Here is a 13,566-nt window from a genome sequence, read left to right as displayed (position 1 = left end):
TTAATCCTGGGATTCATGTAATCCCTCCCACCTCACTGGTATTCTAGTCTGACGTATTAGCCAAGAAAGGAGATGTAGAGAGGTAGGAAAGGACAAAGCAGGCAAAATAAGGTGCCAACTAAAACTGCCGCCAAAAAAAATAATTAAGTAAAAAATGAAAATGGGCTGGTGGACTCTAATTACCAAGAAAGAAATTAATTTATCAGGTAAGCATTATTTTGCTTTCTTTCATAAGGTGTGAGAGTCCTTAAGCCATTACTCTTGGGAGCTAATACCTAAGCTTTGAAGTACACAAGTAATTGGGCAAGACGAAAATATTTTAAGCAAGACACCTAATTACCAGACACTGCTTCCTGAAGTACTTTCTTAACAAAAACATCAAAGTTGTAGAATTTAGATAAAGCATGTTGTTGTCTTGTAAATGTATTCAATATAAGCCTCATTATTGAAAATCCAAGAATAGGAAATTGATCTAGAAAAAAATGGGCAATGATGCGTTTTGGAAAAGACTTTCCTGCCACCAAGTAAACCTTGGTAATCAAGAGAGTTAGTCAAAAAGCTAAAGAAACTGACCTTTACATGGACCGAGGGACAAACAAATTAAAGGAATGTCTAAAAACCTTTGTAATTTTAAAGTAGAATTCTAATGCTCTTACAATATCTAAATTAAGTAGGAGACCATCAAATGAATTCTTTGGATTAGGATAAGGAGATAATATAATCTGCTGATTGATGATATCCAAAAAATCACTTTAGGTAAAAAACAAACAAATAAAAAAAAAAAAAAAAAATCAGAAAGTCTTCCAGCAAAGGATATTGCTAAAAAACAATAACAACTTCCAAGACAGAAGCTAAATGTCAAAATCATGCAGGTTTGAAAAGAAACAAATTCATGTTTCAAAGAGGAGAAATTGATTTAGACACTGGATATAGCCTGACTAAGCCTGAACAAAGCATTAAAGTCAAGACACTTAGCAATTTTCCTGTAGTAAGAAACAGAAAATATGAAATATGACTGCGTTAAAAGATAAGTCATAAACTGATAAACTGATTGCAACAAGAAGAATTCTTGGAATTCTAAAAAGATTGCCAGCTAAAACCCTGGGGGTCGATCCGATATAAAGCGTCGCCCGCAAAAGCCGGCGACGCCAATAATTGCGCGGATTTGGTATCCTATATACGGCGTAAGCTAGAAGTTACGCCCGTATATTTCTGCCGTCGCCCGCAGTTTTTTGGGCCATAGGCAGGTATACCAAACCCGCGCAATTTGGTATCCAATATGCAGCGTAAGGACTTACGTGGCGAGAATGGAGAAAACTTACTCCATTTTCACCTCGCCACAAAAAGCAGCCGTAAGAAGCCTTACGCTGACTATTGGAGCCCCGTAACTCCCTAAACTAGCTGCTAAAATAAACCTAACACCTAACGCATGCGCAATGTCTATCTCCCTGTCAACCGCGATCTTCTAAAATAAACCTAACACCTAACGCATGCGCAATGTCTATCTCCCTGTCAACCGCGATCTTCTAAAATAAACCTCACACCTAACGCATGCGCAATGTCTATCTCCCTGTCAACCGCGATCTTCTAAAATAAACCTAACACCTAACGCATGCGCAATGTCTATCTCCCTGTCAACCGCGATCTTCTAAAATAAACCTAACACCTAACGCATGCGCAATGTCTATCTCCCTGTCAACCGCGATCCCCCCCCCCCGAAATCCCTAATAAAGTTATTACCCCCTAAAACGCCGCTCCCCGACCCCGCCGCCATCTACATAAACTAACCCCCTACTGTGAGCCCCTAAAACCGCCGCCATCTACCTTATCTATCCCGTAATCTGACCCCTTACACCGCCGCCACCTATATAAAAATTATTAACCCCTAATTTAATCTACCTACCCCGCCGCCAGCTATATTATCTATATTAACCCTAAGTATATTATAGTTAATATAGTTATTACATGATATATATTAACTATATTAACCCTAATTATATTAGGGTTAATATAGTTAATATAGTTACTATAGTATTTATATTAACTATATTAACTCTATCTAACCCTAACACCCCTAACTAAATTTATATTAAATTAATCTAATTAATTTATAAACTAAAATATTCCTATTTAAATCTAAATACTTACCTATAAAATAAACCCTAAGATAGCTACAATATAATTAATAATTACATTGTAGCTATGTTAGGGTTAATATTTATTTTACAGGTAAATAGTTAATTATTTTAACTAGGTATAATAGATATTAAATAGTTATTAACTATTTAATATCTACCTAGTTAAAATAATTACCCAATTACCTGTAAAATAAATCCTAACCTAAGTTACAAATACACCTACACTATCAATAAATTAAATAAACTACAAACATCTATCTAAAAATACAATTAAATTAACTAAACTAAATTACAAAAAAAAACAAACACTAAATTACAAAAAATAAAAAAAGATTACAAGATTTTTAAGCTAATTACACCTATTCTAAGCCCCCTAATAAAATAATAAACCCCCAAAATAAAAAAAATTCCCTGCCCTATTCTAAATTAAAATAAGTTCATAGCTCTTTACCTTACCAGCCCTTAAAAGGGCCTTTTGTGGGGCATGCCCCAAAGAATTCAGCTCTTTTGCATTCAATAAATACAATCCCCCCCCCCCATTACAACCCACCACCCACATACCCCTATTCTAAACCCACCCAAACCCCCCTTAATAAATCCTAACACTACCCCCCTGAAGATCTCCCTACCTTGTCTTCACCACACCGGGCCGAACTCCTGATCCGATCCGGGCGATGTCGTCCTCCAAGCGGCAAAGAAGAAATCTTCCTCCGGCGATGTCATCCTCCAAGCGGCAAAGAAGAATTCTTCCTCCGGCGACGTCTTCCTCCAAGCGGCAGCAAAGTCTTCAGTCTTCCGGCGGCATCTTCAATCTTCTTTCTTCGCTCCGCCGCCGCGGAGCATCCATCCCGGCCGATCGCTAAACATGGAATGAGGTACCTTTAAATGACGTCATCCAAGATGGCGTCCGCCGAATTCCGATTGGCTGATAGGATACTATCAGCCAATCGGAATTAAGTTAAAAAAATCTGATTGGCTGATTGAATCAGCCAATCAGATTCAAGTTCAATCCGATTGGCTGATCCAATCAGCCAATCAGATTGAGCTCGCATTCTATTGGCTGATCGGAACAGCCAATAGAATGCGAGCTCAATCTGATTGGCTGATTGGATCAGCCAATCGGATTGAACTTGAATCTGATTGGCTGATTCAATCAGCCAATCAGATTTTTTTAACTTAATTCCGATTGGCTGATAGAATCCTATCAGCCAATCGGAATTCGGCGGACGCCATCTTGGATGACGTCATTTAAAGGTACCTCATTCCATGTTTAGCGATCGGCCGGGATGGATGCTCCGCGGCGGCGGAGCGAAGAAAGAAGATTGAAGATGCCGCCGGAAGACTGAAGACTTTGCTGCCGCTTGGAGGAAGACGTCGCCGGAGGAAGAATTCTTCTTTGCCGCTTGGAGGATGACATCGCCGGAGGAAGATTTCTTCTTTGCCGCTTGGAGGACGACATCGCCCGGATCGGATCAGGAGTTCGGCCCGGTGTGGTGAAGACAAGGTAGGGAGATCTTCAGGGGGGTAGTGTTAGGATTTATTAAGGGGGGTTTGGGTGGGTTTAGAATAGGGGTATGTGGGTGGTGGGTTGTAATGGGGGGGGGGATTGTATTTATTGAATGCAAAAGAGCTGAATTCTTTGGGGCATGCCCCACAAAAGGCCCTTTTAAGGGCTGGTAAGGTAAAGAGCTATGAACTTATTTTAATTTAGAATAGGGCAGGGAATTTTTTTTATTTTGGGGGTTTATTATTTTATTAGGGGGCTTAGAATAGGTGTAATTAGCTTAAAAATCTTGTAATCTTTTTTTTATTTTTTGTAATTTAGTGTTTGTTTTTTTTTTGTAATTTAGTTTAGTTAATTTAATTGTATTTTTAGATAGATGTTTGTAGTTTATTTAATTTATTGATAGTGTAGGTGTATTTGTAACTTAGGTTAGGATTTATTTTACAGGTAATTGGGTAATTATTTTAACTAGGTAGATATTAAATAGTTAATAACTATTTAATATCTATTATACCTAGTTAAAATAATTAACTATTTACCTGTAAAATAAATATTAACCCTAACATAGCTACAATGTAATTATTAATTATATTGTAGCTATCTTAGGGTTTATTTTATAGGTAAGTATTTAGATTTAAATAGGAATATTTTAGTTTATAAATTAATTAGATTAATTTAATATAAATATAGTTAGGGGTGTTAGGGTTAGATAGAGTTAATATAGTTAATATAAATACTATAGTAACTATATTAACCCTAATATAATTAGGGTTAATATAGTTAATATATATATAATGTAATAACTATATTAACTATAATATACTTAGGGTTAATATAGATAATATAGCTGGCGGCGGGGTAGGTAGATTAAATTAGGGGTTAATCATTTTAATAGAGATGGCGGCGGTGTAAGGGGCTTACATTAGGGGTTAATAATTTTAATATAGATGGCGGCGGTGTTAGGGGCTCACTTTAGGGGGTTATAGATATAATATAGCTGGCGGCGGGGTACGGGAGCGGCGGTTTAGGGGTTAATAACTTTATTAGGTTGCGGCGGGGTAAAAGAGCGGCGGTTTAGGGGTTAATAGCTTTTTTATTGTTAGGCTAGTGAGGGGGGATAGCGGATAGAGGGTTAGACAGTGCGGGCTATGTTAGGGAGGCGTGTTAGACAGTGCGGGCTATGTTAGGGAGGCGTGTTAGACAGTGCGGGCTATGTTAGGGAGGCGTGTTAGACAGTGCGGGCTATGTTAGGGAGGCGTGTTAGACAGTGCGGGCTATGTTAGGGAGGCGTGTTAGACAGTGCGGGTGTTTTAAACTTTAGTCAGGTTTTATAGGCGCCGGCAGATTCTAACGTGCCGCAAGTCACTGGCGACGCCAGAAATTTGTACTTACGCAGATTTCTGGACATCGCTGGTTTGTCAGACTTACGGCACGTTAGCATCTGACGGCGACTTATATGGGATGGCTCGAGTTGCGAGCTGAAACTGCGGGCGACGCCGGTCTCCTCGCTTGCGCCGCAAACTGCGATCTATATCGGATCGCGCCCATGGTTTTCATAGTAGGAAAGAAACAGCTTTCCAAATCAATAGAGAAATTTTACTTGTAACAGGTTTAATGACCTGAAATAAGGTGTTCAATACAGCATCAAAGAAATCTCTTTGTTCTAAAAAATCTTTGTTCTAGAAATCTCTTTCTTCTAGTCCATCGATATGGAAAACTCAACGGACTTGATGATCGCAAAAAGCTTGACTTCTGAATTAGATTTGCAAACCAAGTTCTGCGGGACCTGATTAGAGCAGTCAGACTAATGAAAAAAATGCTCTTTTAAATTCAAATTATGAATCTTGGAAAATGAAGTAAGAAGGTCAATCTCTGGGACACACCATTGATCTAGAATCTAGTAGAAAACTACTTGAAGGAAAAAACATTCATGTGGAAGGGATTACCTACTAATAAAATCTGTGAAATATAGAAAATGTTTCTGTGTCCATTAACAAAAACCTTAACACTTCCTTCATTGCTAAGGAACTGCAAGTCCCCTCTTGATGATGGATATAAGCTACAGGTGTAACATTGTCTGAATGAAACCTCAGATAAGTTTCTCCTTTCAGAAAAAAACTGCTCTAAAAGGGACCTAAAGATTGCACTGAGTCCAAGATAATTAATGGTAACCTAGCTTACTGAGGAAACTGAACTTCATGTCCTCTCCCCCCGGACCCCCAGACTGAAGCCCAATCCCAGAGAATGGCTTCTGAAGACATTGTTTTCCAAGTTGAGTGAATAAAGGAAGCCCCAGAAAAATAGTCTGGAATACTACCACTGGGACAGAGATTGTCTAACTGAAGAATCCCATAGGATTCTATGAGATAGCTGAGTGAAACTTTTGCACCATTGTCGAAGCATGCAAAGTTGAAGAGATCTTATATGAAACCGTGCAAAAGGAAGAACATCTGATGCTGCAATCACCTTAAACTTCCATACATTCAGCTACAGATGGGTTGGAAATTTATTATAGAAGTGAGCAAACTGACTGTAACTTTGATCCCTGATCCATAAGAGAAAGCTGCATAGTCACATACACCTAGATTTAGAGTTCTGCATTAGCCGTCAAAAGCAGCTTTAAGGGGTCCTAACGCTGCTTTTTACGGCCCGCTGGTATTTAGAGTCAGGCAGGAAAGGGTCTACTGCTCACTTCCCTGCCGCGATTCCAGGCTACCGCAGATCCCCTTACGCCATTTGCGTATCCTATCTTTTCAATGGGATCTGCCTAACGCTGGTATTTGGAGTCTTGGGAGAAGTAAGCGGTAGCCCCTCTACCGACAAGACTCCGAACGCCAAAAAAAAAGTCATTAGTTAAGAGCTTTATGGGCTAATGCGTGAATATAAAGCTCTTAACTACTGTGCTCTAAAGTACACTAACACCCATAAACTACCTATGTACCCCTAAATCGAGGCCCCCCCACATCGCAGCCACTCTAATAAAAATTTTTAACCCCTAATCTGCCGACCGGACATTGCCGCCACCTACGTTATACTTATGAACCCCTAATCTGCTGCCCCTAACATCGCCGACACCTATATTATATTTATTAACCCCTAATCTGCCCCCCCCCACGTCGCCGCTACCTAACTACACTTATTAACCCCTAATCTGCCAACCGGACCTCGCCGCCACTATAATAAATGTATTAACCCCTAAACCGCCACACTCCCGCCTCGCAAACCCTAGAATAAATAGTATTAACCCCTAATCTGCCCTCCCTCGCCGCCACCTACAATTATTAACCCCTAATCTCCCGCCCGCACCGTTGCCGCTACTATAATAAAGTTATTAACCCCTAAACCTAACTCTAACCCTAATACCCCCCTAACATAAATATAATTTATATTAAACTAAATAATATTCCTAAAATTTTCCTAAACTAAATTATTCCTATTTAAAACTAAATACTTACCTATCAAATAAACCATAATATAGCTACAATTTAATTAATAATTACATTGTAGCTATTTTAGGATTTATATTTATTTTACAGGCAACTTGTATTTATTTTAACTAGGTATAATAGTTATTAAATAGTTAATAACTATTTAATAGCTACCTAGTTAAAATAAATACAAAATTACCTGTAAATTAAATCCTAACCTAAGTTACAATTAAACCTAACACTACACTATCATTAAATTAATTAAATAAATTACCTACAATTACCTAAAATAAAATACAATGAAATAAACTATTCTATAATACAAAAAAACAAACACTAAATTACAAAAAATAAAAAAGAATTACAAGCAGTTTAAACTAATTACACCTAATCTAAGCCCCCTAATAAAATAAAAAGCCTCCCAAAATAAAAAATTCCCTACCCTATTATAAAATACAAAAGTAATCAGCTCTTTTACCAGCCCTTAAAAGGGCTTTTTGCGGGGCCTTGCCCCAAAGTAATCAGCTCTTTTGCATGAAACTAAAAATACAATACCCCCCAACATTACAACCCACCACCCTCATAACCCTACTCTAACCCACCCAAACGCCCCTTAAAAAAACCTATCACTAACCCCCTGAAGATCTCCCTACCTTGAGTCGTCTTCACCCAGCCGAGCCGAATTCTTCATCCAAGCGGAGCAAGAAGATGTCCTCCATCCGGTAGAAGTCTTGATTGAAGCGGCAAAGAAGAGGTCTTCCATCCGGGCGATGTCTTCTTCCAAGCGGCATCTTCTATCTTCTTTCTTCCGGATCCTTCTTCATCCCGCCGGAACAGCCAATAGAATGCGAGTTCAATACGATTGGCTGATTGGATTAGCCAATCGGATTGAACTTCAATCTGATTGGCTGATTGCATCAGCCAATCAGATTTTTTCTACCTTAATTCCGATTGGCTGATAGAATTCTATCAGCCAATCGGAATTGAAGGGATGCCATCTTGGATGACGTCCCTTAAAGGAACCTTCATTCGTCGTTAGTCCGTCGGGGAAGAAGGATGTTCCGCGTCAGCGGGATGAAGATGGATACGGAAGAAAGAAGATGCCGCTTGGAAGAAGACATCGCCCGGATGGAAGACCTCTTCTTTGCCGCTTGGATCAAGACTTCGCCCGGATGGAGGACCTCTTCTTTGCCGCTTGGATCAAGACTTCTACCGGATGGAGGACATCTTCTTGCTCCACTTGGATGAAGAATTCGGCTCGGCTGGGTGAAGACGACTCAAGGTAGGGAGATCTTCAGGGGGTTAGTGATAGGTTTTTTAAGGGGGGTTTGGGTGGTGGGTTGTAATGTTGGGGAGGTATTGTATTTTTATTTTCATGCAAAAGAGCTGATTACTTTGGGGCAAGGCCCCTCAAAAAGTCATTTTAAGGGCTGGTAAAAGAGCTGATTACTTTTGTATTTTAGAATAGGGTAGGGAATTTTTTATTTTGGGGGGCTTTTTATTTTATTAGGGGGCTTAGATTAGGTGTAATTAGTTTAAACTGCTTGTAATTCTTTTTTTTTGTTGTAATTTAGTGTTTTGTTTTTTGTATTATAGAATAGTTTATTTCATTGTATTTTATTTTAGGTAATTGTAGGTAATTTATTTAATTAATTTAATGATAGTGTAGTGTTAGGTTTAATTGTAACTTAGGTTAGGATTTCTTTTACAGATAATTTTGTATGTATTTTAACTAGGCAGCTATTAAATAGTTATTTAAAAATAATTACAAGAGCAGCACGGCAGTATTATTGAAACGAAATACCTTTATTTCACATGTAAGACTACATGCATGCAAGAATGGACAAAGCGTCTGACATGTTTTGCGCCCTCTAGTGGCGCTTCATCATAGACTGAGGATAATACTCTGAAGCCTACATTATATAACCGCCCAGGTAATTATAAACAAAACACCTGGCACTTATACAAAAACAGTTAAAAACAAAATGTACTTCATATTATTATACAAGTTCTCAATATCAAACCTGGGGCAAGGGATATGTCAAAAATTATAATATTGATAGCAACACTATGATATTATTTTATACAGAAACAATTGTTTGTAAAGAAAAATATAAAAAATGAATAAATGAACAACTATTCATAGTGTTACTTAAATCCTAATTTACAATTTCCAAACATTCTGAATTAGTAAATTTATATACTTCATATATCATAGAAGATGGATTTGTAAAGATTATGCGATCTAAGGTTTATTAGCAAGAAAATTAGACTTGTGCTATTTAGCCAAGTATTTAAAGTGACAGTGCCACACACAAATGTCACAACAAATCCATTATCAAAAATGGAATTTAAGTGTAATATACAGCTTTTAATATTCAACAAGTTGTTCTTATATTAATGTGATTTCCATACACTTATATTAGATCATGAAATAACCCACTCTGCAGGACAATAAATGGGGGTATGTTTATATCCCTAAAGGTTTGTTCAATTCAACCACTTTATATACCATTAACCCACATAAATTGCCCTGAAGGGTTAGTCATGATGTTACTAAATTTGTTATGTTTTCGTTATTGTTATTATATGTCCCATAGTTCTAATAAGAGACATAAATATTTATTTAAAGGGGCAGCTAACATTTTAGACAAAATAGCTAATGTCCCACTCAAGGTTCAAACCCATTGGGGTTCTGGATTTAAGTTTATATATCCAAAATAGTTCTTTTCTGTCCAATATCTTATACCTGTTACCACCTCTAATAGGTATATTAGCTACATCAATAATTCTCACAGAGAAATCACCCTTATTGGTGAAATGAAAGAGATTAAAGTGTCTAGCCACCACAGAGTCTTTATTATAATTTTTCACATCATTAACATGCTCCCTAATTCTAGTATTCACCTCTCTTGTCGTTTTTCCAAAGTATTGAATATGTTTACATTCCAGCATATAAACTGCAAATGTTGTCTTGCAATTGGCATAGAACAAAATATCATAAGTTCCATTATCCACTGAGGATCTAAATCTGTTAGTGACTTCCATCATGTCACAAGTCAGACATGTTCTCATACCACATCTAAAGTTTCCTTTTCTGTTTAACCAGTTGACACCCCTATGTTTAAGAGTATTGGTTACACAACTAGGAGCCAATTTGGATGCTAAGGTGACCGTTTTTTTAGACACAAACCTGCAGTTTTCAATATATTTTTGTAAAACATTATCATTTGCCAAAATTGGCAAATGTTTTTTCAAAATTTTAACTATTTGAGGGAATTGTGCTGTGTATTCAGTAGTGAATACTATTTTGCCCTCAAAAGTATTGCCAGGTTTTTTAGTTCCACTATCAACCAGATTCATTGTACCAACTTCTCTTCTAGTATCCAACAATCTATTCCTATTATACCCTCTGGCTGACAATCTCTCAATTAACTCATCAGATTGTTTTTGATAAATTTCATCTATTTCTGTATTGCGTCGTAATCTAATAAATTGTCCCCTTGGAATGGCACGGATCAGGTGTGGAGGATGGCATGAACTAGCATGCAATATAGTGTTACCAGCAGTTGGCTTTCTGAATGTTCTGGACACTATTTGCTTGTTCTCCACATCCCCCTCCAATGTCACATCCAAGAAGTCAATACTAGTACAGCTGTAACCACCAATAAAGGTTAAACACATATCATTACCATTCAGAAAACCAAGAAAAAGATCAAAAGATGTCCTATTGAAAGGTTCATCAATGATAAAAATCAAATCGTCAATGAATCTTTTGTAAAAAATTATATTCTTGGTATTTTCAGAATTGTCAGAATTATATAAAAAATTTAATTCCCAAAAACCAACATACAAATTTGCAAAACAGGGGGCAAGTTTCGCCCCCATCGCTGTTCCACAGCATTGTAAGTAATAGTTCTTGTTAAACATCAAAAAATTGTGAGTTAAGACAAACTCTAATATTGAACAGATAAACATCTTCACCTCATTGTTATATGCTGTAAATTTGTCAAGAAAAAACCTCACTGCCCTAATACCTAATGTATGGGGTATACAGGTATAGAGTGAAGCAATATCCACAACTGCCCAAGAGTATGTATTTTCCCACTCTATGTTTTTCAGACAATCTAAAAGATGAGCTGAGTCTCTGAGATAGCTATACAGATTCTTAACTAACGGTTGTAAAATGGAATCTAACCATTCAGATAATGGCTCAAGTAAGGACCCAATGCCCGACACTATGGGCCTACCAGGTGGCCGCTCAGGATTTTTATGAACTTTGGGTAAATAATGAAATAAGGGAGTCACCGGAAAATCTGGAACTAAATATGACAAGTCTTCCTCTTTGAAAACACCAAGATGAATACCATCATCCAAAAGCATAAGTAATTCCCTTTTAAAGCTGACCGTAGGGTTACCATTAAGCAACCTATAGGTAGAAGTGTCACTTAGTTGGCGTAAAGCCTCTCCAAAGTAATCTTCTTTGTTAAGAATAACAATGTTTCCTCCCTTATCGGAGTTTCTAATCACTATTTCATGATTACTCTGGAGAGACTCCAAAGCCAATCTTTCACATAGTTTCAAATTTTGCTTACCAGGTTTTTTAGACACTGCTAGCTCAAGTAATTCCTTCTCAACACATTTTTGAAAGGTATTAATTGCATTGCCCCTAAATTGTATTGGATAGAAATCAGAGCCTGTTTTTTTTGGACCTTGGGCTGTGATCGCTCAATTGTATTATCACAGCCTTCTTGTAAATCAATCAGGGTTCCCAATATACAGGCATCCTTAAATGATACATCATTATGGCTCAAAACATTACTGGTTGTAACCATATCTAAACCAACATTTTCAACATTACTATTATTAGGGGCGGGTTGCAATTCAAAAAATCTTTTAAGAGTGAGTTTTCTCACAAATCTATTGATATCAATTAGAGTGTCAAATGGAGAAAATTCTCTAGTTGGGGCAAATCCCAAACCTCTACTCAATAGATTTGTTTGATCCTCAGTCAGAACATGTTTAGACAAATTTATCACATTTAGTCTAGAAAGTCCCAAATTCTTTATCCTTATTTCTTTTTTCTTCTTGTTCTTTGATCTTCTGACCCTCCTAAAGGGACTCGTTCCTTCTTGTCTTTTTTCTGGGACACCTCCTTTTTTGCCTCTTTTTTATAATCTTTAGGACGGGCTTCCCCAGCATCTTCATCTGTACTGACCTGCAGAGAACGAGAAGAAAAAGAGGACACAGAAGAGACAGAAGAGGGGGAAGAAGATAAGGAAGAAGAAGTAGCTGATTCTTGATCTGAGGTATCAGCATCAGTGGACGTGAACACAACTTTCTTCTTGTTCTTATTTTTCAAAATAGGTTTTAGTCCTTTATCTTTCTCATTTTTGTCATTTTCTTTCCTTTTTTCACCCTTCATTCTGCCACGATTGGGATTATTTTTCCAAGCTTTCTTTTGAAATGTAGGCCACTGATAGGCTCTATTAGTTTCATAGTCCATCCTGTCCCTATGGAACTTTTCTCCTTTTCTTTCGGCCAATATGGAATCCAATTTGTCCACATGCTCTTGTAATCACAGCCCCAAGGTCCAAGAAAAACAGGCTCTGATTTCTATCCAATACAATTTAGGGGCAATGCAATTAATACCTTTCAAAAATGTGTTGAGAAGGAATTACTTGAGCTAGCAGTGTCTAAAAAACCTGGTAAGCAAAATTTGAAACTATGTGAAAGATTGGCTTTGGAGTCTTTCCAGAGTAATCATGAAATAGTGATTAGAAACTCTGATAAGGGAGGAAACATTGTTATTCTTAACAAAGAAGATTACTTTGGAGAGGCTTTACGCCAACTAAGTGACACTTCTACCTATAGGTTGCTTAATGGTAACCCTACGGTCAGCTTTAAAAGGGAATTACTTATGCTTTTGGATGATGGTATTCATCTTGGTGTTTTCAAAGAGGAAGACTTGTCATATTTAGTTCCAGAATTTCCGGTGACACCCTTATTTCATTATTTACCCAAAGTTCATAAAAATCCTGAGCGGCCACCTGGTAGGCCCATAGAGTCGTGCATTGGGTCCTTACTTGAGCCATTATCTGAATAGTTAGATTCCATTTTACAACCGTTAGTTAAGAATCTGTATAGCTATCTCAGAGACTCAGCTCATCTTTTAGATTGTCTGAAAAACATAGAGTGGGAAAATACATACTCGGGCAGTTGTGGATATTGCTTCACTCTATACCTGTATACCCCATACAGTGAGGTTTTTTCTTGACAAATTTACAGCATATAACAATGAGGTGAAGATGTTTATCTGTTCAATATTAGAGTTTGTCTTAACTCACAATTTTTTGATGTTTAACGAGAACTATTACTTACAATGCTGTGGAACAGCGATGGGGGCGAAACTTGCCCCCTGTTTCGCAAATTTGTATGTTGGTTTTTGGGAATTAAATTTTTTATATAATTCTGACAATTCTGAAAATACCAAGAA

The 13,566-nt window shown here is 37.4% G+C and overlaps 1 protein-coding gene across 1 annotated transcript in view; it reads right to left on the bottom strand.

Moving 5' to 3' along the window:
- Positions 1 to 13,566, bottom strand: part of RPGRIP1L (RPGRIP1 like) — a 440,055-nt gene that overhangs the window by 151,188 nt on the left and 275,301 nt on the right. The gene's annotated exons all lie outside the window — the stretch shown is intronic.

The sequence above is a fragment of the Bombina bombina genome, chromosome 1, assembly GCF_027579735.1.
Source record: "Bombina bombina isolate aBomBom1 chromosome 1, aBomBom1.pri, whole genome shotgun sequence".
Taxonomy (NCBI): Eukaryota; Metazoa; Chordata; class Amphibia; order Anura; family Bombinatoridae; genus Bombina; species Bombina bombina.
This window is presented reverse-complemented; position numbering and strand designations above follow the sequence as displayed.